The sequence below is a fragment of the Ascaphus truei genome, chromosome 2 (assembly GCF_040206685.1).
Source record: "Ascaphus truei isolate aAscTru1 chromosome 2, aAscTru1.hap1, whole genome shotgun sequence".
Taxonomy (NCBI): domain Eukaryota; kingdom Metazoa; phylum Chordata; class Amphibia; order Anura; family Ascaphidae; genus Ascaphus; species Ascaphus truei.
In genome coordinates this window covers 345,484,031-345,508,171 of record NC_134484.1, presented here as the reverse complement: position 1 = coordinate 345,508,171, position 24,141 = coordinate 345,484,031, and positions in this window count along the sequence as shown.

Here is a 24,141-nt window from a genome sequence, read left to right as displayed (position 1 = left end):
GATCCAGAGGAGGTTTGCAGACAATCCAAGGTTAGGAACTCAAGGGCTGAAAAAACAAGAGCTATCCATCGAGTGCCGTGCACAAACTGCACGGGTCCTCGCGCGCCCTGTAAGGCAGATGGGCTGATGCGCGCGACCCAGAAGAAGAGGAGAGGCAGTGTGGAAGATGCCCACTCCAGTGGGGAAATGACGGGGATCCGGAGCAGCGGCGGTGCCTGTTGTGGCAGCAGGTAAAGGAGCGCCGTGGCGGGTCGAACGTGACCCGTGGACCTTTTGGTGAAAGCGTCTGAGTAAAGACGGAGTGTGGAGTTCAGGCCGTGAGACCCAAGAGTGTTCCTCAGGGCCATACCCCTTCCAGTGGACCAAGAACTGGACTTTGCCTCCAGAGATATGACAGTCAATGATGGACCGGACTTCAAATTCTTGTTGTCCTTGTATAGTAACTGGAGGAGGTCTATGTGAGGAGTGGGAGGACTGAGCACTTTGGATGAACGGTCTCAAGAGGGAAACATGGAAGACGGGCGAGAACTTCATGGAGGGAGGAAGGAGAAGACGATAGGCCCAGGGTTAAACTGTTGAAGGATAGAAAAGGGACCCAGGGACCTAGGAGATAACTTCAGGGTAGGCATCTTCAATCTGATATTTTTTGAAGAGAACCAAACCTTATCTCCAGGTTTATACTTATGTGTACTTCTTGACGAAGACGATCTGCCTGTCTCTTCTGCCTCTGGACCGAATCCCGTAATACCCCTTGAATCCTCTTCCATGATATCTGAAGAGTGGCAATCCTAGAATCAGCAGCAGGAACTCCTGAAGTGGGTGTGGGAATAGGGAGCTGATTAGGATGATATCCATAATTTATAAAGAACGGCGACTCCTGTGTGGATTCATTCCTGAGGGAGTTGATGGCGAATTCTGCCCATGGGTCTAATTCTGCCCAATTATCCTTAGTCAGAAGAAAAACATCGTAAATATTGTTCCAGGGATTGATTCAGGCGCTCGGTTTGGCCATTGGTTTGAGGGTGATACCCAGACGAAAAAAGAAGGGAAATACCTAGCCTCTGAGAAAAAGCTTGCCAACATTTCGAGTGGAATACCATGGATACGAAAAATCTCTTTCAAAAAAATATCAGCCAGTGTGGCAGATTATGGTAACCCCTTGAGGGGAAGAAAATGGGCCTGCTTGGAAAACCTGTCAATAAGCTACCTACCATACTTCTGACAAAGAAAGGAGTGAACACGGCAGTCTGGCCACCTAAAGCACTTCTAGCCTTTGAAACCCTTAAAAGGACATTCTCCACCGCCCCATCCTACGCCACCCGGATCTCAGACTTCCCTTTACCCTAGAGGTTGACGCTTCTTATATCGGTGCTGGCGCCATCCTTTCTCAAAGGCAATCCCCACAGGATAAGCTCCATCCCTGCGGCTTTTTCTCAAAAAAAAATTCTCCAGCAGAACAAAATTATGATGTCGGCAATAGAGAACTCCTGGCCAGCAAACTCACCCTACAGGAATGGAGACATCTCTTGGAAGGTACTGAAAACCCCATTTCAATCCTTACCGACCATAAAAACCTGTTGTATATAGAGAACGCACGCCGTCTAGGAGCCCATCAGGCTCCGGTGGTCTCTTTTCTTTTCTAGGTTCAATTATTTGATCTCTTTCATCCCCTGGTCGAAAAATCAAAAAGTGGATGCGCTCTCATGGCAATTCATGGTCCAAGACAAATCCCAGGAGGTTCCAGAGACGATTCTACCCTCCAAATATGTCATTTTGGCCAACTTTTTCAATGTCTTGAATAAGGTTCTGGCATCACAGGCTAATCTTTCCAGAGATCTCAAGGTGTCGGAGGGTCGTTTGTATGCTGCTCCATGCTTCCAAAGGAAGATACTAGAGTGGGGTCATTCATCCAAGTCCGCCGGTCATCCTGGTATCAAGAAGACTTCCGACCTCATCAAGCGAACCTTTTGGTGGCCCAGCATGCTGAGAGATATGGAAGAGTTTGTCAAATCCTGCCCAACTTGTGCCCAGGTCAAGACGACTCGCAGAAAAACGACAGGTCTTTTACAGCCATTACCCATTCCGGAACGCCCATGGAGCCACCTGTCAATGGATTTTATTGGAGAACGTCCCACTTCTAGAGGGATGAACACTATCCTGGTGGTCGTGGATAGGTTTTCCAAGCAGGCCCATTTTATTCCCTCAAAGGGTTACCCAATTCTGCTACCTTGGCAGACGTCTTTGTCAACGAGATTTTTCGCCTCCAAGGGGTCCCACTGAACTTTGTTTCTGACCGCGGCTCACAGTTTATCTCTAAGTTCTGGCGAGCCTTCGCCCAAAGGATGGACATCACCCTTCACTTTTCTTCAGGGTACCACCCTCAAACAAAAGGGCAGACCGAGAGAACAAACAAAACACTGAAGCAATACCTGCGCTGCTTTGTCTCCAATAGTAAGAATAATTGAGTGGACCTCCTCCCTTGGGCAGAGTTTGCCCACAACTCTTTAAAGAACATTTCCACACAGGAATCTCTGTTTTTTGTAAATTACGTCTTCCATCCAGTATGACTTCCGATTTCTTCAATCCCATCCGGGATCCTGGCAGCAGAAGACCATATTAAAATCCTACCGGAATCTTGCAGGAAGATCCACAAGGTACTGGCAAAGGCGATTCGCAGACAAAAGGCACAAGCGGACCGTCACCGCTGAGAGGTGCCCGATTATAAGACAGGAGTATCTGAAAAAAACGGTTTATAAGGAACTTTTGGTGGGGGCCTCTCCTATCGCCCTCTCCTGCGCCATATCCATCGCCACAGGGCTCCAAGAACGTTCCTCCCTCTCTGTCTTGGCCCCTCAGATGCATTCACATGGGCTCTTCTGCCCAGGCTGGGGAAGGGGAAGCAGCACTTGAGTCCAGATCTCACGGCCTCTTCCTCTGCGTCTTCCTCTTCCTCGGCTTCTTCCTCTTCCTCGGCTCCCTCCTCCTCCGCTTCTTGCTCCTCTTCTATCGCTTCTTCCTCCTTGGCTTTCTCTTCAGCTTCCTCCTCCTCTTCCTCCTCCTCTTCCTCCTCCTCATCCTCCTCGTCCTCCTCCTCGTCCTCCACCGCTTCTTGCTCCTCTTCCTCCGCTTCTTCCTCCTCTTCTGCCACTTCTGCCGCTTTGTCGTTCTCGCACTCCTCTTCATCCTCATGCACCATAGATGGAATAGAGTGCACTATGGAACTGGAGCCGGAGCTGCCGCAGTCCCACGCTGATAGGCTGAATGGCTCCACTGCCGTGTGCTCCACGACCTGCAGGAGACATAACGTGCGTGTAACCAGGACAGTGATACTCTGTATCACAAGAGCTCCTCTGCCACTAATACCCCCGTCCCCAGGCCCAGTACCCTGTTATACCCCCTCTCCAGGTCCAGTACCCTGTTATACCCCCCTCCCCAGGCCCAGTACCCTGTTATACCCCACTCCCAAGGCCCAGAACCCTGTTATACTCCCAAGGCCAATACCCCATTATACCCACCTCCCCAGACCCAGTACCTTGTTATACCCCCCTCCCCAGGCCCAGTTCCCCGTTATACCCCCTGTGGCGAGAATGGGGTTAATCAGGCCATTAATAAAGGTATTATGCCCGGCTGATTAACCCCAACTCGCATTGGGAGTGAAGGGGTTAAAGTATTTGCATTGCCCTGATGTATTTGCTCCTGTCCCAGCCTTCTTACCCCCAGTTTGCAGCCTATTTCCTGCCTGTCATAATAGAATTACATACGAAGTGTGCTATAAGGTTTTCAGGCACAAGATGGCGTTGTAAGCCCGAAGCAGGCGCTGATTGAAGAAGTGTGGCTGTATACGGGTGGTCTGTTTGAAGCATAGGTATCCTTTTTTAAACACGCAAGTTCAATTGAATAAGTGGCTTGCGGTTAGATTTGAAGTGGTTTTTCGACAAAATGCATCCGTACCTTGTAAGCTCACGTAACTTGAAAGGAGGAAAGTCTATTGCCGTGGGAATTCAGTCAATTGACGTGAGAACTAGGTGAACTTGGTATCTCACAAGAAAGCCTTTCAATTAAGTGGGCTAACTCGCGAACGGAGTCTACTTCCCCTTTCTATCCCTATCCCCAGGCCCAGTACCCCCTTATACCCTCGGCCCCAGTACCCGTGATAACCCCCTCCCCAGGCCCAGTACCCTGTAATACCCCCAGGTCCAGTACCCAGTTATACCCACCTCCCCAGACCCCTACCCTGAAGAAGTAGCACTTTCTAGCTACGAAACGCGTAGGATTAACATATGCTGTATTAGTAGCCTTTTTAAGGTATTTTATTTGTATCTGTAGCCATGCATTTGCTGCCACCTTTCCGAGATGCCGCTCGGGTGTCTGTACTGCTAGTCACGCCCCCCATGTGACGTAACGCGGAAACGCGGATACTGATAGGGGAATCGTCACTGCCAGTTGCCGATCACCCTGATTGTGTTCCTGGGTGTATCGCAATCAATTTTACTCTACACGAATGGACTAGCACAACGTTATATATGTGCTGTAGAGACTGATTCACATTGACCACACACATACAGTAATGTGTCTGCCACAGCCGAGGATTTTTACATCAGCCCAACATATGGTGACTGAATACTGATGACAACAAGGAGGTGCTTCCCCCACGAGACTCCCAACCGATTTGGATGTCCTGTGTAAGCTGCCATTACCTTGAGAGGCCCAGACGCTATCTGGAGATCGTAGAGGAATACTTACCAGAGGGACCCTCATCCATCGCCCATTCTGATGCCAGCTGTGTGGTAACTTCGTGTAATGTACAATTAAATGCGATTGATCTATAATTTTTATGTACGCAGAATATTTACCCTCTTTTTTTACACTAAAATGTTTTGATATACTTCACTGGCCCGGTACCCCGTGATACACCCCTCTCCTTGTTCAGTACCCCGTTATACCCAGTCCCAGTACCCCGTTATACCTCCTCTTTGTCAGCCTCCTCCTCATCTTCTTTATCCTCCCACACTATTGATGGCATATAGTGCCCTAAGGAGCTGGAACAGGAGCTCTCAGGGTACCACGCTGACAGGCTGAACGGCTCCACCTCTGTGTGCTCCCCGACCTGCAGGAGACATAACGTCTGTGTAACCAGGACAGTGATACTCTGTATCGCAAGAGCTCCTGTGCCATTTATTCCCCACTCCCCAGGCCCAGTACCCCTTTATACCCCCAGGGCCAGCAACCTGATATACCCCCAATCCCTGGCCCAATACGCCGTTATACCCCCAGGTCAAGTTCCCCATTATACTCCCCAGACCCAGTAGCCCGTTATCCCCCCCTCCCCAGGCCCAGTACCCCATGCTACCACCCTCCACAGGCCCCTTACCCCGTTATAAATGAGGCCCAGTACCCCATTATATCCCCCCTTCCCCAGTACCCCATTATACCCACCTCCCCAGGCCCAGTACCATTTTATACCCACCTCCCCAGGCCCAGCACACCTTTATACCCCTTCCCAGGACCAGTACCCTGTTATACCCGCTCCACAGGCCCAGTACCCAGTTATACTCCTTTCTCCAAACCCAGTACCCCATTATACCCCCCTCCCCAGGCCCAGTAACCCATTATACCCCCAGTGGCGAGAATGGGGTTAATCAGGCCAAGTACCCCGTTATACCGTAACATTTATATTTATTTATTTATATTTCCATTTGCTATATGCTTTGCTGTGGAGGGTTTTTGTCACCCTGTGTCTCCCTCTCCCTGTGTCACCCTCTCTCTCCCTCCCTCTCCCTGTGTCACCCTCTCCCTGTGTCACCCTCTCCCTGTGTCACCCTCTCCATGTGTCACCCTCTCCCTGTGTCACCCTCTCCCTGTGTCACCCTCTCCGTGTCACCCTCCCTCTCCGTATCACCCTCCCTCTCCCTGTGTCACCCTCTCCCTCCCTGTGTCACCCTCCCTCTCCCTGTGTCACCCTCTCCCTTTCCCTGTGTCACCCTCTCCCTGTGTCACCCTCTCCCTCTCCCTGTGTCACCCTCTCCATGTGTCACCCTCTCCCTGTGTCACCCTCTCTCCGTGTCACCCTCTCTGTGTCACCCTCTCCGTGTCACCCTCCCTCTCCCTGTGTCACCCTCTCCCTGTGTCACCCTCTCCCTCCCTGTGTCACCCTCTCCCTGTGTCACCCTCTCCCTGTGTCACCCTCCCTCTCCCTGTGTCACCCTCTCCCTGTGTCACTCTCTCCCTGTGTCACTCTCTCCCTCTCCCTGTGTCACCCTCTCCCTGTGTCACCCTCTCCCTGTCTCTGTGTCACCATCTCCCTCTCCCTGTCACCCTCCCTGTCTGTCACCCTCCCTCTCCCTGTGTCACCCTCCTTCTCCCTGTGTCACCCTCCCTCTCCCTGTGTCACCCTCCCTCTCCCTGTGTCACCCTCCCTCTCCATGTGTCACCCTCCCTCTCCCTGTGTCACCCACCCTCTCCCTCTCCCTGTGTCACCCTCTCCGTGTCACCCTCCCTCTCCCTGTGTCACCCTCCCTCTCCCTATGTCAACCTCTCCCTCCCTCCCTGTGTCTCCCTCTCCCTGTGTCACCCTCTCCCTGTGTCACCGTCTCCCTGTGTCACCCTCCCTCTCCCTGTCACCCTCTCCCTCTCCCTGTGTAACCCTCTTCCTCTCACTGTGTCACCCTCTCCCTCTCCCTGTGTCACCCTCTCTCTCTCTCCCTGTGTCACCCTGTCTCTCCCTCCCTGTGTCACCCTCTCTCTCCCTCCCTGTGTCACCCTCTCTCCCTGTCCCTGTGTCACCCTCTCCCTGTCCCTGTGTCACCCTCTCCCTGTCCCTGTGTCACCCTCTCCCTCTCCCTGTGTCACCCTCCCTCTCCCTGTGTCACCCTCCCTCTCCCTGTGTCACCCTCTCCCTGTCCCTGTGTCACCCTCTCCCTCTCCCTGTGTCACCCTCCCTCTCCCTGTGTCACCCACCCTCTCCTTGTGTCACCCACCCTCTCCCTGTGTCGCCCTCTCCCTGTGTCGCCCTCTCCCTCTCTCTGTCACCCTCTCCCTCTCTCTGTCACCCTCTCCCTCTCTCTGTCACCCTCTCCCTCTCTCTGTCGCACTCTCTCTTTGTCTCTCATTCTCTCACTGTGTGTGTCTCTTATTCTCTCTCTTTCTCTGTGTGTCTCTTTCTCTGTGTGTCTCTCTTTCTCTCTGTGTGGGTGTGCCGCTCTCTGTGTGTGTGTGGGTGTCTGTCTGTCTGTCACTCTTTGTCTCTCTCTGTGAAGCGCCGACGTCCAGACACTGGTTAAGGGGTTCAGGAAACTAGTCATTCACATCTGGCTTTTATTTCTAAATCCGACATTGACACACACACACACACACACGACTAATTGTAGTATAATATAATACAATAAATACATTTATGTCAAAAACGAATGTTGTTCTGACTAGGAATTTATTAAATGTATTTTATTTATATATTTTATTTTAAAGCGGGGTTGGGGGCGGGACTAGGGTCGGAGTTGGGGGTGGGACTAGGGGCGGAGTTGGGGGCGGGACTAGGTGGCGAGTAGATTTTTTGGTTGGGCGAGTAGATTTTTGGGTGATTTGTCGAACACTGTATATATATATACACACACACACACAGACATACACAGTCATGCACACATATACACATACACACCTACATTTTTAGGACTGTAGCACTGAGAGACGGAGCAGACACAGAGATACAGTGTCACATGAAAACAAACACACAAGATACACTCAAAAGGAATATGAAAAGTAACAGATCTAGTATAACAAGTGACAGACATACGCAGGGTTAATAAGAAAAGAGACAGTCGGATACACACAGAGAAGTGATCATATGGATAACCTGTATCGGTGACAGACTTCAGGAGAAGTTCCAATAAAAGCCAGACACACTCCGGGTAACAACGTTTTATTTAAACACCTGAAATCTTGACCCTCCGTCTGCAGTTTGGGAAAGGCAGAGGTTTTGGGATCTGTGTGTGGGGGGTTTGCTGTGTGTGGGGAGACCCCTAAATGCTCCTTTGTGTGACCCCTAAATGTTCCCCAGTGTCTGTGAAGACCCCTTAATGTTCCCCAGTGTCTGTGAAGACCCCTAAATGTTCCCCAGTGTCTGGGAAGACCCTTAAATGTTCCCCAGTGTCGCTCGCTTCAAAATAACCCAGAAAAGTAGCCTTGAGCCCTCGGTGACAGGGCGCTATGCCCAGAGGGACAAGGCTCCCCATACCTGTGAGTGTGGACTGCGTCCCCCCTGGCCTCTCCCCCCCTCTGGCAGCAGGGCTGACGTGGCAGGGGGAAGGGTCAGGGAGGTTAGAAATAGACAGAGGCAGGGGCACGGGGTCAGTCTGCACCCGGGCATGAGATTCCCGCCCACTCTGCCCTTTAATGTGAATACTGTTCAATATGTTGGTTGTACGTGTGTCCTTTCTACATGTTACTCAGCTTCTATGACCAGGGCCACAGACAGGTTTCCTGGGGCCCAGGACTAGAGCTTCCACCGGGGCCCCCCACCACGTGTCTGCGACCTTGCGAGAACCCCCTCCCCCCGTTTTCTCTTACACTGCCCCCTTCTCACACACCACCTCGCTCTAACCCCCTTCTTACACTCCCACTGTCACTCTTTCCTTTTCATACCCCCAGGCCCAGTACCCCATTACACCCACCTCCCCAGACCCAGTACCCTGTCATACCCCCAAGCCCAGTTCCCCATTATACCCCTATCCCAAAGCCCAGTATCCCGTAATACCCCCAGATCCAGTACCCACTTATACCCACCTCCCAAGATCCAGTACCAGTTATACCCCATACACTGGCCCAGTACCGCGTTATACACCCCTCTCTCAGTTCAGTACCCCGTTATACCCAGTCCCATTACCCAGTTATACCTCCTCTTTGTCAGCCTCCTCACACTTCTCATCTTCTTCATCCTCCCACACTATTGAGCTGGAACTGGAGCTCTCAGGGTGCCAAGCTGACAGGCCAAACGGCTCCACCTCCGTGTGCTCCCCGACCTGCAGGAGACATAACGTGTGTGTAACCAGGACAGTGATACTCTGTATCGCAAGAGCTCCTGTGACACATACCCCAGTCCTCAGGCCTAGTACCCCGTTATACCCCAGGTCCAGTACCCTGTTATTCCCCCTCCCCAAGCCCAGTACCCCATTATATATGAGGCCCAGTACCCTGTTATACCCCCCTTCCCCAGGCCCAGTAACCCGTAATACCCCCTCCCCAGGTCCAGTACTCCGTTATACCCCCTCCCCAGGCCAAGTACCCTGTTATACCGTATTGTACTATTCTATAAATAGTGTCCTGTACAACAGCTAAAAGTACTGTATGTGCGGCTGATTCACAGCTCAGTGATTCCCATTTACCTGTAAAGTGCTACTTCCACGTTCCTGTTGAGGGGTATTCTCCGCCCATGCCTGTGATACAGAGGATAGTAATGTGAGCACATGTATTCCTCACTCATAAGCATGTCCTGGTGCTGTATGGGAGGTTTCACGGTTAAACCAATTGTCCACACCACTCAAACAGTAACAATCTTTGCAACGCAACGTTGCTTCGTAATGTTAGCAACGTTTCGGAGTAATAGACCCCTTCAAGGCCCGTTTCCATGTCACACTAATGGACAGTGGTACTTCCCTTTAATTAATCCTATCTAAGGAACCTGAATGGTCCGTTTGACTCTCCCTTGCAGTCCCATATAGGGGCCTATGCTAGTAGCCTTCATAGAGCAACTCGCTGGTTCTATTACGCCGGATCAGAACCGCGTACATTTGAGGTCCGGGACCCCCTGCTTCCTGAGATACAGGCCCCGTTATAGGGTGCATTTAAACATTTAAGACATTTAAATGTCTCGTGTCACATGACCATGGGATTTAAATGCATAGGAGATACCGGCACCCCATAACGGGGCCTGTATCTCAGGCAGCAGGGGTTCCCGGACCTCAAGTCAACGCAGTTCTGCTCCGGAGACCTCCTGCTCACGTGCACTAGTATTACATTTTTTATTAAAACAGCTTCATTTCCTTAGTGGCTAGTTGTAAAGGAAATGAAGGGATTCAACCTCAATAGCCGGTTTATTGAGGGCAGAGGGGGTGGATGACGGGGGTAGTAGCCCCAGGGAGGGTAATTAAGCCTGCCTGGAAGGTTGCGGGAGGAGTTAACTTGCGGAACCACTATGGTAATGAAGGGGTTAACCAGTGCTGCTAGCACCCGGTGGGCCTAAACCCAATCCCTCTACCCACAATAAAGAAAAACACACAACAACTCTACTACCCACCTCCTCTACCCCCAAAAACACACCCCCCCCCCACCCTCAACACATACAGTACAGTAATGGGCAAAATTACTATTATCAAGATATGGATAATAGTGCATTTGCCCATTCTGTGTGTTAGTGTGAGAGTGTGTGTGTGTGCGTGTATGTATGTGTAAGTGGGCGAGTGTGGGTGCATGCACGCAAGGAGGAGAGTGTGAGGGGGAGAAGGAGCATGAGGGAGAGAGTGTGAGGGTGAGAAGGAGCATAAGGGGGAAAGGGTGAGGGAGAGAGTGTGAGGGGGAGAAGGAGCGTAAGGGAGAGAGTGTGAGGGGGAGAAGGAGCATAAGGGGGAGAGTGTGAGGGGCAGAGCGTGAGGGGGAGAAGGAGCGTGTGGGGGAGAAGGAGCATAAGGGGGAGAATTAGCGTAAGGGGGAGAGTGTGAGGGGGAGAAGGAGCGTGAGGGGGAGAAGGAGTGTAACAGGGTGAAGGAGAGTAAGGGGAGAAGGAGCGTAAGGGGGTGAAGGAGCGTAAGGGAGAGAGTGTGAGGTGGAGAAGGAGAAGGAGCATAAGGGGGAGAATGTGAGGGGAGAAGGAGCGTAAGTGGGAGAGCGTGAGGGGAAAGATCGTAAGGGGGAGAGTGTGAGGGGGACATGGCGCGTAAGGGGGGAAAATGTGAGGGGGAAAAGGAGCGTGAGGGGGAGAAGGAGCGTGAGGGGGAGAAGGAGCGTAACGGGGTGAAAGAGAGTAAGGGGAGAAGGAGCGTAAGGGGGTGAAGGAGCGTAAGGGAGAGAGTGTGAGGGGGTAAAGGAGCGTAAGGGGGAGAGTGTGAGGGGGAGAAGGAGCGTAAGGGGGAGAGTGTGAGGGGGAGAAGGAGCATGAGCGGGAGAAGGGGCATAAAGTGGAGAGTGTGAGGGGGAGAAGGAGCGTAAGGGGGAGAGTGTGAGGGGGACATGGAGCGTAATGGGGAGAAGGACAGTAAGGAGGAGAGTGAGGGGGACAAGGAGCATAAGGGGGAAAATGTGAGGGGGAGAAGGAGTGTACAGGGGAGAGTGTGAGGGGGAGAAGGAGCGAAAGGGGGAGAGTGTGAAGGGGGCGAAGGAGTGTGAGGGGAAGAGTGTGAGGGGTGCAGGAGCGTAAGGGGAAGAGCGTGAGGGGAAGAAGGAGCGTAAGGGGGAGAGCGTGAGGGGGTAAAGGAGCGTAAGGGGGAGAAGGAGCGTAAGGAGGAGAGTGTGATGGGGAGAAGGAGCGTAAGGGGGAGAGTGAGGGGAGAAGGAACATAAGGGGCAGAGCGTGAGGGGGAGAAGGAGCGTGAGGGGGAGAAGGAGCATAAAGTGGAGAGTGTGAGGGGAGAAGGAGAGTGAGGGGGAGACTGTGAGGGGGAGAAGGAGAGTGAGGGGGAGACTGTGAGGGGGAGAAGGACAGTGAGGGGGAGAGTGTGAGTGGGAGAAGGAGCGTAAGAGGAGAGCGGGAGGGAGAGAAGGAGCATAAGGGGAGAGCGTGAGGAGCGTAAGGGGGAGAATGTAAGCGGGAGAATGAGTGTAAGGGGGAGAGTGTGAGGGGGAGAAGGAGGGTAAGGGGGAGAGCGTGAGGGGAAGAAGGAGCATAAGGGGGATAGTGTTAGGGGGAGAAGGAGCGTAAGGGGGAGAGCGTGAGGGGAAGAAGGAGCGTAAGGGGGAGAGTGTGAGGTGAAGGAGCGTAAGAGGAGAGCGTGAGGGGGTAAATTAGCGTAAGAGGGAGAGTGTGAGGGGAGGAGTGTAAGAGGGAGAGAAGGATCGTAACGGGGTGAAGGAGCGTAATGGGGAGAGTGTGAGGGGGAGAAGGAGCATTAGGGAGTTAGTGTGAGGGGGAGAAGGAGCGTGAGGGGGAGAAGGAGCGTGAGGGGGAGAAGGAGCGTAAGGGGGAGAGTGAGGGGAGAAGGAGCGTACAGGGGAGAGTGAGGAGGAGAAGGAGCGTAAGGGGAGAGTGTGAGGGGGAGAAGGTGAGTGAGGGGGAGAATGTGAGGGGGAGAAGGAGAGTGAGGGGGAGTGTGAGAGTGGGAGAAGAAGCGAAAGGGGGAGAGTGTGAGGGGGAGAAGGAGCGTAAGGGGGGGAGTGTGAGGGGGAGAAGGAGCGTAAGGGAGAGAGTGTGAGGTGGAGAAGGAGCGTATGGGGGAGAATGTGAGGGGAGAAGGAGCGTAAGGGGGAGAGCGTGAGGGGAAAGATCGTAAGGGGGAGAGTGTGAGGGGGACATGGCGCGTAAGGGGGAAAATGTGAGGGGGAGAAGGAGCGTGAGGGGGAAAAGGAGCGTGAGGGGGAGAAGGAGCGTGAGGGGGAGAAGGAGCGTAACGGGGTGAAGGAGAGTAAGGGGAGAAGGAGCGTAAGGGGGTGAAGGAGCGTAAGGGAGAGAGCGTGAGGGGGTAAAGGAGCGTAAGGGGGAGAGTGTGAGGGGGAGAAGGAGCGTGAGCGGGAGAAGGAGCATAAAGTGGAGAGTGTGAGGGGGACATGGAGCGTAATGGGGAGAAGGACAGTAAGGAGGAGAGTGAGGGGGACAAGGAGCATAAGGGGGAAAATGTGAGGGGGAGAAGGAGCGTACAGGGGAGAGTGTGAGGGGGAGAAGGAGCGAAAGGGGGAGAGTGTGAAGGGGGCGAAGGAGTGTGAGGGGAAGAGTGTGAGGGGTGCAGGAGCGTAAGGGGAAGAGCGTGAGGGGAAGAAGGAGCGTAAGGGGGAGAGCGTGAGGGGGTAAAGGAGCGTAAGGGGGAGAAGGAGCGTAAGGAGGAGAGTGTGATGGGGAGAAGGAGCGTAAGGGGGAGAGTGAGGGGAGAAGGAACGTAAGGGGGAGAGCGTGAGGGGGAGAAGGAGCGTGAGGGGGAGAAGGAGCATAAAGTGGAGAGTGTGAGGGGAGAAGGAGAGTGAGGGGGAGACTGTGAGGGGGAGAAGGAGAGTGAGGGGGAGACTGTGAGGGGGAGAAGGACAGTGAGGGGGAGAGTGTGAGTGGGAGAAGGAGCGAAAGGGGGAGAGTGTGAGGAGGAGAAGAAGCATAAGGGGGAGAGTGTGAGGGGGAGAAGGAGCGTAAGAGGAGAGCCGGAGGGGGAGAAGGAGCATAAGGGGAGAGCGTGAGGAGCGTAAGGGGGAGAATGTAAGCGGGAGAATGAGTGTAAGGGGGAGAGCGTGAGGGGAAGAAGGAGCATAAGGGGGATAGTGTTAGGGGGAGAAGGAGCGTAAGGGGGAGAAGGAGCGTAAGGGGGAGAGCGTGAGGGGAAGAAGGATCGTAAGAGGAGAGCGTGAGGGGGTAAATTAGTGTAAGAGGGAGAGTGTGAGGGGAGGAGTGTAAGAGGGAGAGAAGGATCGTAACGGGGTGAAGGAGCGTAAGAGGGAGAGTGTGAGGGGGAGAAGGAGCATTAGGGAGTTAGCGTGAGGGGGAGAAGGAGCGTGAGGGGGAGAAGGAGTGTAAGGGGGAGAGTGAGGGGAGAAGGAGCGTAAGGGGAGAGTGTGAGGGGGAGAAGGTGAGTGAGGGGGAGAATGTGAGGGGGAGAAGGAGAGTGAGGGGGAGTGTGAGAGTGGGAGAAGGAGCGAAAGGGGGAGAGTGTGAGGGGGAGAAGGAGCGTAAGGGGGGGAGTGTGAGGGGGAGAAGGAGCGTAAGGGGAGAGTGTGAGGGGGAGAAGGAGCGTATGGGGGAGAGTGTGAGGGGGAGGAGCGTAAGGGGAGAGCTTGAGGGGTAAAGGAGCGTAAGGGGAGAGCTTGAGGGGTAAAGGAGCGTAAGGGGAGAGCGTGAGGGGGTAAAGGAGTGTAAGGGGAGAGTGTGAGGGGGAGAAGGAGCGTAAGGGGGAGAGTGTGAGGGGGAAAAGGAGCGTAAGGGGGAGAGTGTGAGGGGGAGAAGGAGCGTATTGGCTGACTCGCGTTCGACGTGACGTGTCATCGCCGAAAATCACTAGATTCTTGGAGCATCGGCCAGCTGACGCGTCACAGTACGTAGTCAGCCCTGCCGGAAGGAGGCAGCGGGGAGAGGGACCATTCGGGCAAGGGTCTGGTGGTTCGCGGCCGCGCGCCCCGCCGGCCGCAGCAGGTTCGCAGTCTTATTCACACGGGATTCAGCATCCTAGTACAATATGCGTAATGTTGGGTATTGTGTGCTATTTTTCAAATATACGTTTGAAACATATATATAGTTCGTTGCCATCCATCAGGGTAGCGAAACAGCAAAGAGAGGCAGCACTCAGAGGTAAGTGTACAATGTGATATATATATATATATATATATATATGTACGCACAGATACGCACACACGCAGAAATATGCGCACGCACACTGATGCACAGATAAGCGCACACAAATACACAGACACACACTCAAAAGGAATATGAAAAGTGACAGATCTAGTATAACAAGTGACTGATATACGCAGGGTTAATAAGAAACGAGACAGTCGGATACACACAGAGAAGTGATCATATAGATAACCTGCATTAGGCAGTGAGGCATTTAAAGTGAGGTTTTTAAGTGATACAGTTAGACTACAGTTAATATATATATATATATATATAGTTAATATACTCACCTTCTTCATGCAAGACCAATAACCAATAACCTCAGCTGATATGACATGGATCTAATTGCATTCTCTTCACAGGTATGTTCCTGATGTTGAAACCCTCTGTATAAGACTGAATCTGGCCTTGTTGAATTGATATATAAGTATGTTCCTGATGTTGAAACCCTCTGTATAAGACTGAATCTGGCCTTGTTGAATTGATATATAAGTATGTTCCTGATGTTGAAACCCTCTGTATAAGACTGAATCTGGCCTTGTTGAATTGATATATAAGTATGTTCCTGATGTTGAAACCCTCTGTATAAGACTGAATCTGGCCTTGTTGAATTGATATATAAGTATGTTCCTGATGTTGAAACCCTCTGTATAAGACTGAATCTGGCCTTGTTGAATTGATATATAAGTATGTTCCTGATGTTGAAACCCTCTGTATAAGACTGAATCTGGCCTTGTTGAATTGATATATAAGTATGTTCCTGATGTTGAAACCCTCTGTATAAGACTGAATCTGGCCTTGTTGAATTGATATATAAGTATGTTCCTGATGTTGAAACCCTCTGTATAAGACTGAATCTGGCCTTGTTGAATTGATATATAAGTTAGTATGTTTGAATGTAAAAAGTATTTTTTTTTTTTTTCTTTTCCTCTTAACTCTGTGCTGTTAATTGAACAAATGGAACAAGGTGACTGATTGGGGAGGGGGAGGGTCATGTGACCTTTTTTTTGTGTATAATACTAACAGCTCAGCTGCATTAGGCAGTGAGGCATTTAAAGTGAGGTTTTTAAGTGATACAGTTAGACTACAGTTTGACTAGAGGTGACTGGGGACTGCTTCTTTCTGCAAACTCTTTAACTCAAGACAACAAACGGTAAGCTATTCAGATCACACTATGATCCCATGCTTGTTAGCCTGCATAGTTTAACCCCCCACCCCTTTACAACTTCTTTCACTGCAGCCTCTCCCAAAACTGACTGCACAAAACACTGAAACCCTGAATTGACCCTAGCATTGCAATGCAGCAAAACACATGACAAGGTACAGGTTCACCCCTGCTGTTTAGTCTGCACACACTCACTCTGCTCATAACAGCTCCATGCAACACTGCCTACCTCTGGCATCATGAACCTGCTATGTCTTCTAACTTTTTTCTTTCTCCTGGCCTCATGGAGATGTTACTCCCTCTATCCACTACAAACTCCTCCATCCTGGCCCGCACCCAACATCACCATACACCCTGGACTACTCAAAAGCCTTGCACTATCTACTGAATGTTGGTGGAGAACTCTAAAAACCAGCACACCAACCACTGCTCACTCTAATGGAAAACACCACAAATTTACAACTTGTAAACAACTACCCAAATTTCTTCTCATACTATTACTCTCTCTAGCAGGTGATATTGAAACTAACCCAGGTCCTCCCATTTCAGCTCTGTCCCATGCCCCTGAGAATTCCACCTTTAAATTCCAAAAAGGGCTATCTGTCGCCCATATAAACATCCGGAGCCTGCTGCCCAAACTAGACGAACTAAGGGCATGGTGCCTTATGCATAAACCCAAAGCCATCGTTCTTACAGAAACATGGCTATCCTCTAAAACCCCTGATGCAAATATCGCCATTCAGGGATACTCCATTTTTAGGAGAGATAGGTCAAAGAGAGGAGGAGGGGTGTTATTTTATATTGCAGACACCTTACAATTTACACTGCTACATTGCCCACCAAGTCCACCCTCTTTTGAAACTCTAGTTGGCAAAATCTGCCTCCCCTTTTCTAAGCCCATCTTGCTTGCTGGCATCTACCGCCCACCTAAAGCCCTTCCACAATCCTTGACTGATATCACCCAATTTCTTGCCTCCATTTCCTCTCTGAATGAGAAGAGTGAGCTGCTAGTTCTTGGGGATTTCAACTTCAATTGGCTTGACCCTAAAAACCACAAAATCCAGATACAAATCAAGTCACTTAACCTATCGCAACTCATTTCCCAACCCACACGAATAAACCTGAAGTCGCATAACCATTCCTTGCTAGACTGGATTCTCTCCTCAAACCCCAGCAGAATCCAATCCTCTGGCATCCTTCCTGACATTTTCAGTGACCATGCAATAGTGTACTGTGTAAGGAAAATTAAACCGCCCCATTCAAGCCCCAAAGTTCTCCTAACTAGAACATTTAAAAACTTTAACCCACAACAGTTTCTGGATGACCTTACCAACTGCCCATGGCACAGAATCGATTTAATTCCCGACCCTGATTCTGCGCTCGACTATTTCCAATCCGAGTTCTTAAAACTCTGCGATACCCATGCTCCACTACGCAAAATAAGGGTACGGGGGGCCCACCTTCCATGGGTTACACCTGACCTTATAGCACTCTACCAGTTCAGGGATGCCTTGTGGAAAAGCTACAAAGTAACTGGCACTACCAAGGATCTCAATCACTACAGATGCCTGCGGAACGTGTGCACAAGGCAAACAAGGCATGCAAAAGCACAATATTACTCTGACAATCTCCTCCAGAATACATCAAACCCAGCTAATTTCTGGAAGGTTATCAACAATATATTCCAGCCTCCTAACCATCAACAACCAAGTAATATCACTAAGGGGGATATTACTCTGACAAACCCCACTGACATTGCAAATGCATTCAATGATTACTTTGTGGGGTGTGCCACTAACCTATTAGCGAAACGCAGCACAAACCCCAAACCTGAATCTCATCCTGGGAGTACCCCTATAGTCCCACCCCCTCCCAACACTGCCCACAATTTTCAATTTAGCCCAGTATCTGAAGAGGAGATTACACAAGCGCTCCTCAAACTAAAACTAAGCAGCCAATGTGGACCCGACTTACTACAATCTAGGTTCCTACGACTTGGTGCCCCAGCCATTGCCAAACCAATTGCGTCCATAGTCAACTCTATCCTGTCTGCAGGCCATATCCCTAAGACCTGGAAAACTGCCAGAGTTGTCCCAATCTTCAAAAGTGGGGACAAAAACACTGTCTCAAACTACAGGCCAATCTCACTTCTCCCAATTCTATCCAAAGTTATGGAAAAATGTGTCCACTCCCAATTAAGCGAGTTCTACACCAAGACAAATTTCCCTAGCCAATTCCAGTCTGGGTTTCGTCCCAAACACTCCACCGTAACTACCCTGCTAAAAGTTTGCAATGAAATCCAGTGTGGAATGGAACGGGGCCAACTCACTGGTGCAGTATTCCTAGATTTTGCAAAGGCTTTTGACACAGTTGATCATGCTATCCTGCTTAACAAACTCCAGAGCTCTGGAATAGGGAAACATGCTTTAAACTGGTTTCAGTCCTACCTATCAGGAAGATCCCAACATGTGTCCATCTCAGGCTCTAACTCCAACCCCCTGGATATCACCTGTGGTGTCCCGCAAGGCTCTGTTCTGGGGCCCCTACTCTTCTCAGTGTTCATTAATGATCTTCCCACAGCTTGTAAGGAAGCCTCAATACACATGTATGCAGATGACACAATCCTGTATGCACACAGCCATAGCCTCTCTGACCTTCAACACATACTTCAGTCTGACTTTTTGAGACTCGAAAACTGGATTTCCCAAAACAAACTGTTTTTAAACACTGACAAGACTGTAACAATGGTATTTGGGACCAAGACTAAATTTGTAAAGCTTCCAGTGACTGAGCTCCTGATTAGAACCAACGCTAAAACCACCCTAACACCTGTCACTAGTTTTAAATACCTGGGCTTATGGTTTGACTCCCACTTAACATTCGGGATGCACATTGATACCCTGACAACCAAGACCTATGCCAAACTAGGGGTACTTTACAGGAACAAATCCTCCCTAAGTCTCCTGGTCAGAAAGCGTATTGCACAGCAGATGCTAATGCCAATTATTGACTATGGAGACATAGTATATGGCTCGGCTCCTCAAACCCACCTTAGCAAACTTGACACCCTCTACAATTCAATTTGTCGTTTTGTTCTCCAATGCAACTACAACACACATCACTGCGAAATGCTCAAAGAACTAGATTGGTCATCACTAGAGTCTAGGCGCAAAGTTCACCTTTCCTGTCTCACCCTCAAATACTTTCTGGGCAAGCTACCCAGCTACCTGAACAAGCTCCTCACCCCTACCACATGCAGTACCTATCACCTGAGATCAGACTCCAAAAGACTATTCATGGTCCCAAGACTCAACAAAGTATCCGGACGTTCCTCCTTCTCCTTCCGTGCACCCCAAAACTGGAACAACCTACCAGAGACTCTCATATCCACCACCAGCTTAAGTTCTTTCAAATCTAAGGCTGTCTCACACTTTAATCTGGTCTGTAACTGTTTCATAAGCTCATAATATATATTTTCTTTAACTGTGCATGCAATGTCTTGTATATAAATGTATACCTTGTTCATTTATGTAACTGTATTTGTAACCATGTATTATTTGTTTTACTCTGTGCCCAGGACATACTTGAAAACGAGAGGTAACTCTCAATGTATTACTTCCTGGTAAAATATTTTATAAATAAATAAAATAATAAATAAATAAAATAACCTGTATCGGTGACAGACTTCAGGAGAAATTATATGACCCAAATTATAGAGGAACCAACCAGGAGAGGGGCAATACTGGATTTGGTCATATCAAACAATGTATAAATAAATTATCAAAAAATAGATTTCTTGGGTTCAACAAAGACCTTAAACTTTAGAAAGGCAGATTTGAATAAACTGAGGTCTAATCTAGTAGTAATACAATGGGATGATGTTTTTGCAGGGAAAAATGTAGAAGATAAATGGGCAGTCTTTAAAACATTGTTAGAAAAGCACACTTATCAGTGCATACCCTTGGGTAATAAGTATAAAAGAAATAAGTCAAAACCAATGTGGCTAAATAAACAGGTAGGGGAGGAAATGGACAAGAAGAGGAAGGCATTTAGATTCTTTAAGTCAGAAGGGACAGAGACATCGTATCAGAATTATAAGGAATGTAACAAAAATTGCAAAAGGGCAATCAAATTAGCAAAAATGGATAATGAAAAAAGGATTGCAATAGAAAGTAAGGTCAACCCTAAAAAGTTCTTTAAGTACCTTAATAACAAAAAAATGAGAAAAAAAAATATAGGACCCTTTCAGTGTGAGATGGGTAGGCAGATTATTGGAGATAAGGAAAACGCTGAGGAATTAAACAAATTCTTTGCCTCTGTGTTTACCAGGGAAGAATCAAATTCAATAGTAGTGCCGCAGGGGAAAGCCACAACCTCCATATTAATGAACAATTGGTTAACTGAGGAAGAAGTTCATAAGCGACTTGAAAAAATGAAAGTCAATAAGGCACCTGGCCCCGATGGCATACATCCAAGAGTTCTCAAGGAGTTAAGCTCAGTAATAGCCAAACCATTATATATAATATTCAAGGACTCCATTTCCACAGACTCGGTACCACAAGATTGGCGTAAAGCAGATGTGGTGCCTATATTTAAAAAGGGAGCTAGATCACAACCGGGAAATTACAGACCTGTAAGCCTGACTTCAATAGTAGGGAAACTACTTGAAGGTTTAATACGGGATAATATTCAGGAATACCTAATGGAAAACAAAATTATTAGTAATAGTCAGCATGGATTTATGAAGGATAGATCTTGCCAAACTAACCTTATTTGTTTCTTTGAGGAGGTAAGTAGGAATTTAGACCAGGGTAATGCAGTTGATGTGGTCTACTTAGATTTTGCAAAGGCTTTTGATACGGTTTCACACAAGAGGTTGGTGTACAAAATAAAGCAAATTTGACTCAGTAATAATATATGCACCTGGATTGAAAACTGGTTAAAGGACAGACAACAGAGGGTTGTCATAAATGGAACTTTTTCAGATTGGGCTAAAGTCATGAGTGGAGTACCTCAGAGATCGGTTTCATCACTCACAGGTTTTTTACCTCCCACAACGGACACTGACTGAGCTCTATTCCAATTGCCTGATTTTGGGGCTTTCTTGTAAGTTCCCATTGCATCTGTGTGCTCCATGATGTTTACGCTCAGTAAATCCATTTGTTGTCCTTTCAATCCGTGCAGCAATTCTTTATTGTCCTCTCTCCATGTCCCCATTATAGTTATAGGGTTATCATAATTTCATCACACAGTGTTGCACTATCATCTGTGTGATGCTTTGTCCCTTTATGTTCACCCAGTGTACTGCGCTCCCTGACTTCTCGACACTGCAACTAGTAAAGGATCAACAAGGAAGATCCATTGAAGGTTGAGCTACAATTGAACACTGGTTGTATATTTTATTTTCTCCTTTTTTCTTTTTATTGTTGCCTCACCCTTATTGTTGGTTCACCATTGTATGTCATTTTTCCCTACCTGGAACACCCTCAGGAGCACCTGGTGATTTCCGTGTTCTTTTATCAAATGGGCAATGGATGGAAGGGAAGTAAACATAATTATGCCCCTTTACAAAGCACTAGTAAGACCACACCTTGAAAATGGAGTACAATTTTGGGCACCAAATCCTAAGAAAAGACATTATTGAACTAGAGAGAGTTCAGAGAAGAGCCACCAAATTAATAAAGGGGATGGACAATCTAACTTATGAGGAGAGGCTAGCTACAGATGCAGCAACGAGTATTAGAACTCTGCCTGGGTAGATTCTGGGGCAATCTCACAGTAAATGCCTCAACATTGCCTCAATATTTCTGTGAGATTCTTAATGGCCCATAGGATTAACACAGCAGGGGGTTCCTGCAAACTGAATGGGACAGCAGGGACCCCTGCTGTGTCAATCCGATGGGCCATTAAGAATTTTACAGAAATGTTGAGTCAATTACTGTGAGACTGCCCCAGAATCTCCAAGGAATTTCTCTGCTATGCGTTCTAATACTGGTGTCTGCATCAGTAAATTAGATTTATTTACATTAGAAAAGAGGCGTCTAAGAGGGGATATGATAACTATATACAGTACAAATATATTCAAGGACAATACAAGGAGCTTTCAAAAGAACTATTCATCCCACGGGCAGTACTAAGGACTCGGGGCCATCCCTTAAGGTTGGAGGAAAGGAAATGTCACCAGCAACAAAGGAAAGGGTTCTTTACAGTAAGGGCAGTTAAAATGTGGAATTCATTACCCATGGAGACTGTGATGGCAGATACAATACAATAGATTTGTTCAAAAAAAGGTTGGATATCTTTTTAGATGGGAAAGGTATACAGGGATATACCAAATAAGTATACAGTACATGGGAAGGATGTTGATCCAGGGATTAATCCGATAGCCAATTCTTGGAGTCAGGAAGGAATTAATGTTTCCCCTTAATGGTTTTTTTTGTTTGCCTTCCTCTGGATCAATAAGTAAGTATAGATATAGGATAAAGTATCTGTTGTCTAAATTTAGCATAGGTTGAACTTTATGGACCTACGTCTTTTTTCAACCTCATCTACTATGTAACTATTCAGAGGCAATATATGTTCCTATTTGTGCAGGAGCCTATGAGGTGCACCTTGCAATTATAAGGGTATAATAGTACTTTAAGCACCTCCATAAGGACTCGTTTCGCTCCCTTTTAGGGGTCCAGTTCATACCCATTTTATCTATTTGAGTGTAATTTACTAAAATATGTAATAAAACTTTTTTATTTTTTGCGCCGCTTTCGTTTTTTAGTTTCTGGTATAGGGGATATTTTACCTTACTACTCCTGAAACATATACATACAGTTTAGAGTGCAGCTACAGGGGTACCTCTTGAACTTCTTTGTTCAAATCCTGCTTCTACTATGTAACTATGTAAGTTACAATAAAAGCCAGACAAACACTCCGGGTATCAACGTTTTATTTAAACACCTGAAATCTTGACCCTCCGCCTGCAGTTTGGGAAAGGCAGAGGTTTTGGGATCTGTGTGTGTGGGGATTGCTGTGTCTGGGGAGACCCCTAAATGTTCTGTGTGACCCCTAAATGTTCTCTCTGTGTTTGGGAAGACCCCTAATGGTTCCCCAGTGTCGCTCGCTTCAAAATAACCCAGAAAAGTAGCCTTGAGCCCTCGGTGACAGGGCGCTATGCCCAGAGGGACTAGGCTCCCCTTACCTGTGAGTGTGGACTGCGTCCCCCCTGGCCTCTCCCCCCCTCTGGCAGCAGGGCTGACGTGGCAGGGGGAAGGACCAGGGAGGTTAGAAATAGACAGAGGCAGGGGCACGGGGTCAGTCTGCACCCGGGCATGAGATTCCCGCCCACTCTGCCCTTTAATGTGAATACTGTTACATATGTTGGTTGTACGTGTTTAAAATAAAAAAAGGAATAAATAAATAACTAGAATTTATACTGAGTTTGTGTTAGTAACTCCCTTAACTTCTCCGACAGCTGTTGAGTTCCCCTTTGGCGCTTAACGTGTTAGAAACACGTGTCACTATTTCTCTGCATTAATTTGCAGGTCATTGGAAGAGTTGCACAGTGACAGCAATTTGTACACTCACCATCTTCCCCCGAGCCGGATCCTGGCTGAATACCGCCGGCTCCTCCTTTTCAGCCATTGTTTGCTCCTCCTGGCTGAATTGCGGCTGCGGTCTTATCCCCTCTCTGCCTCCGATCTGTATGAAGGACAATGCTTTTAGAGATATTCTGGGCCCTTCCAAGTCCCCAATCGGACCGTTCCTCCCCCTGACCTTGCAGCGCACAGTATTACCTGCTATGATGCCTCTCAGCATACCATGGTAACTCATTCTGAACATACATGTGTCCTTTCTACATGTTACTAAGCTCGTATGACCAGGGCCGCAGACAGGTTTCCTGGGGCCCAGGACTAGAGCTTCCACCGGGGCCCCCCACCCACGTGTTGGCGACATTGCGAGCACCCTCTCCCCCCATTTTCTCTTACACTGCCCCCTTCTCACACACCACCTCGCTCTCTCACCCCCCTCTTACACTCCCACCTCTGTCTCTCAATCTCCCCTCCCCTCTTACACCCCTCTGTCTCAAACTCCCCCCTCTGATCCCACACTACATAACCCCCATTCCCAGTACACACACACAATAAGCCCCCTCCCCAAATACACACACATACACAGTAAGCGCCCCTTCCCAAATACACACACACAATACGCACCCCTCCCCAAATTAACAATGGCACAAATAAATTAGCTTATAATTAAAAATTCATAGAGCGTTGGATCCCTTTTTTACTGACCCCTCCTCAAATACACACACATACTGTACAGAGTAAGCGCACCTTCCCAAATGCACACAAACACACACACACAATAAGCCTACCTTCCTAAATACACACACATACACAGTAAGTGCCACTTCCCAAATACACACACATACACAATAAATACACTTCCCAAATACACACACACAATAAGC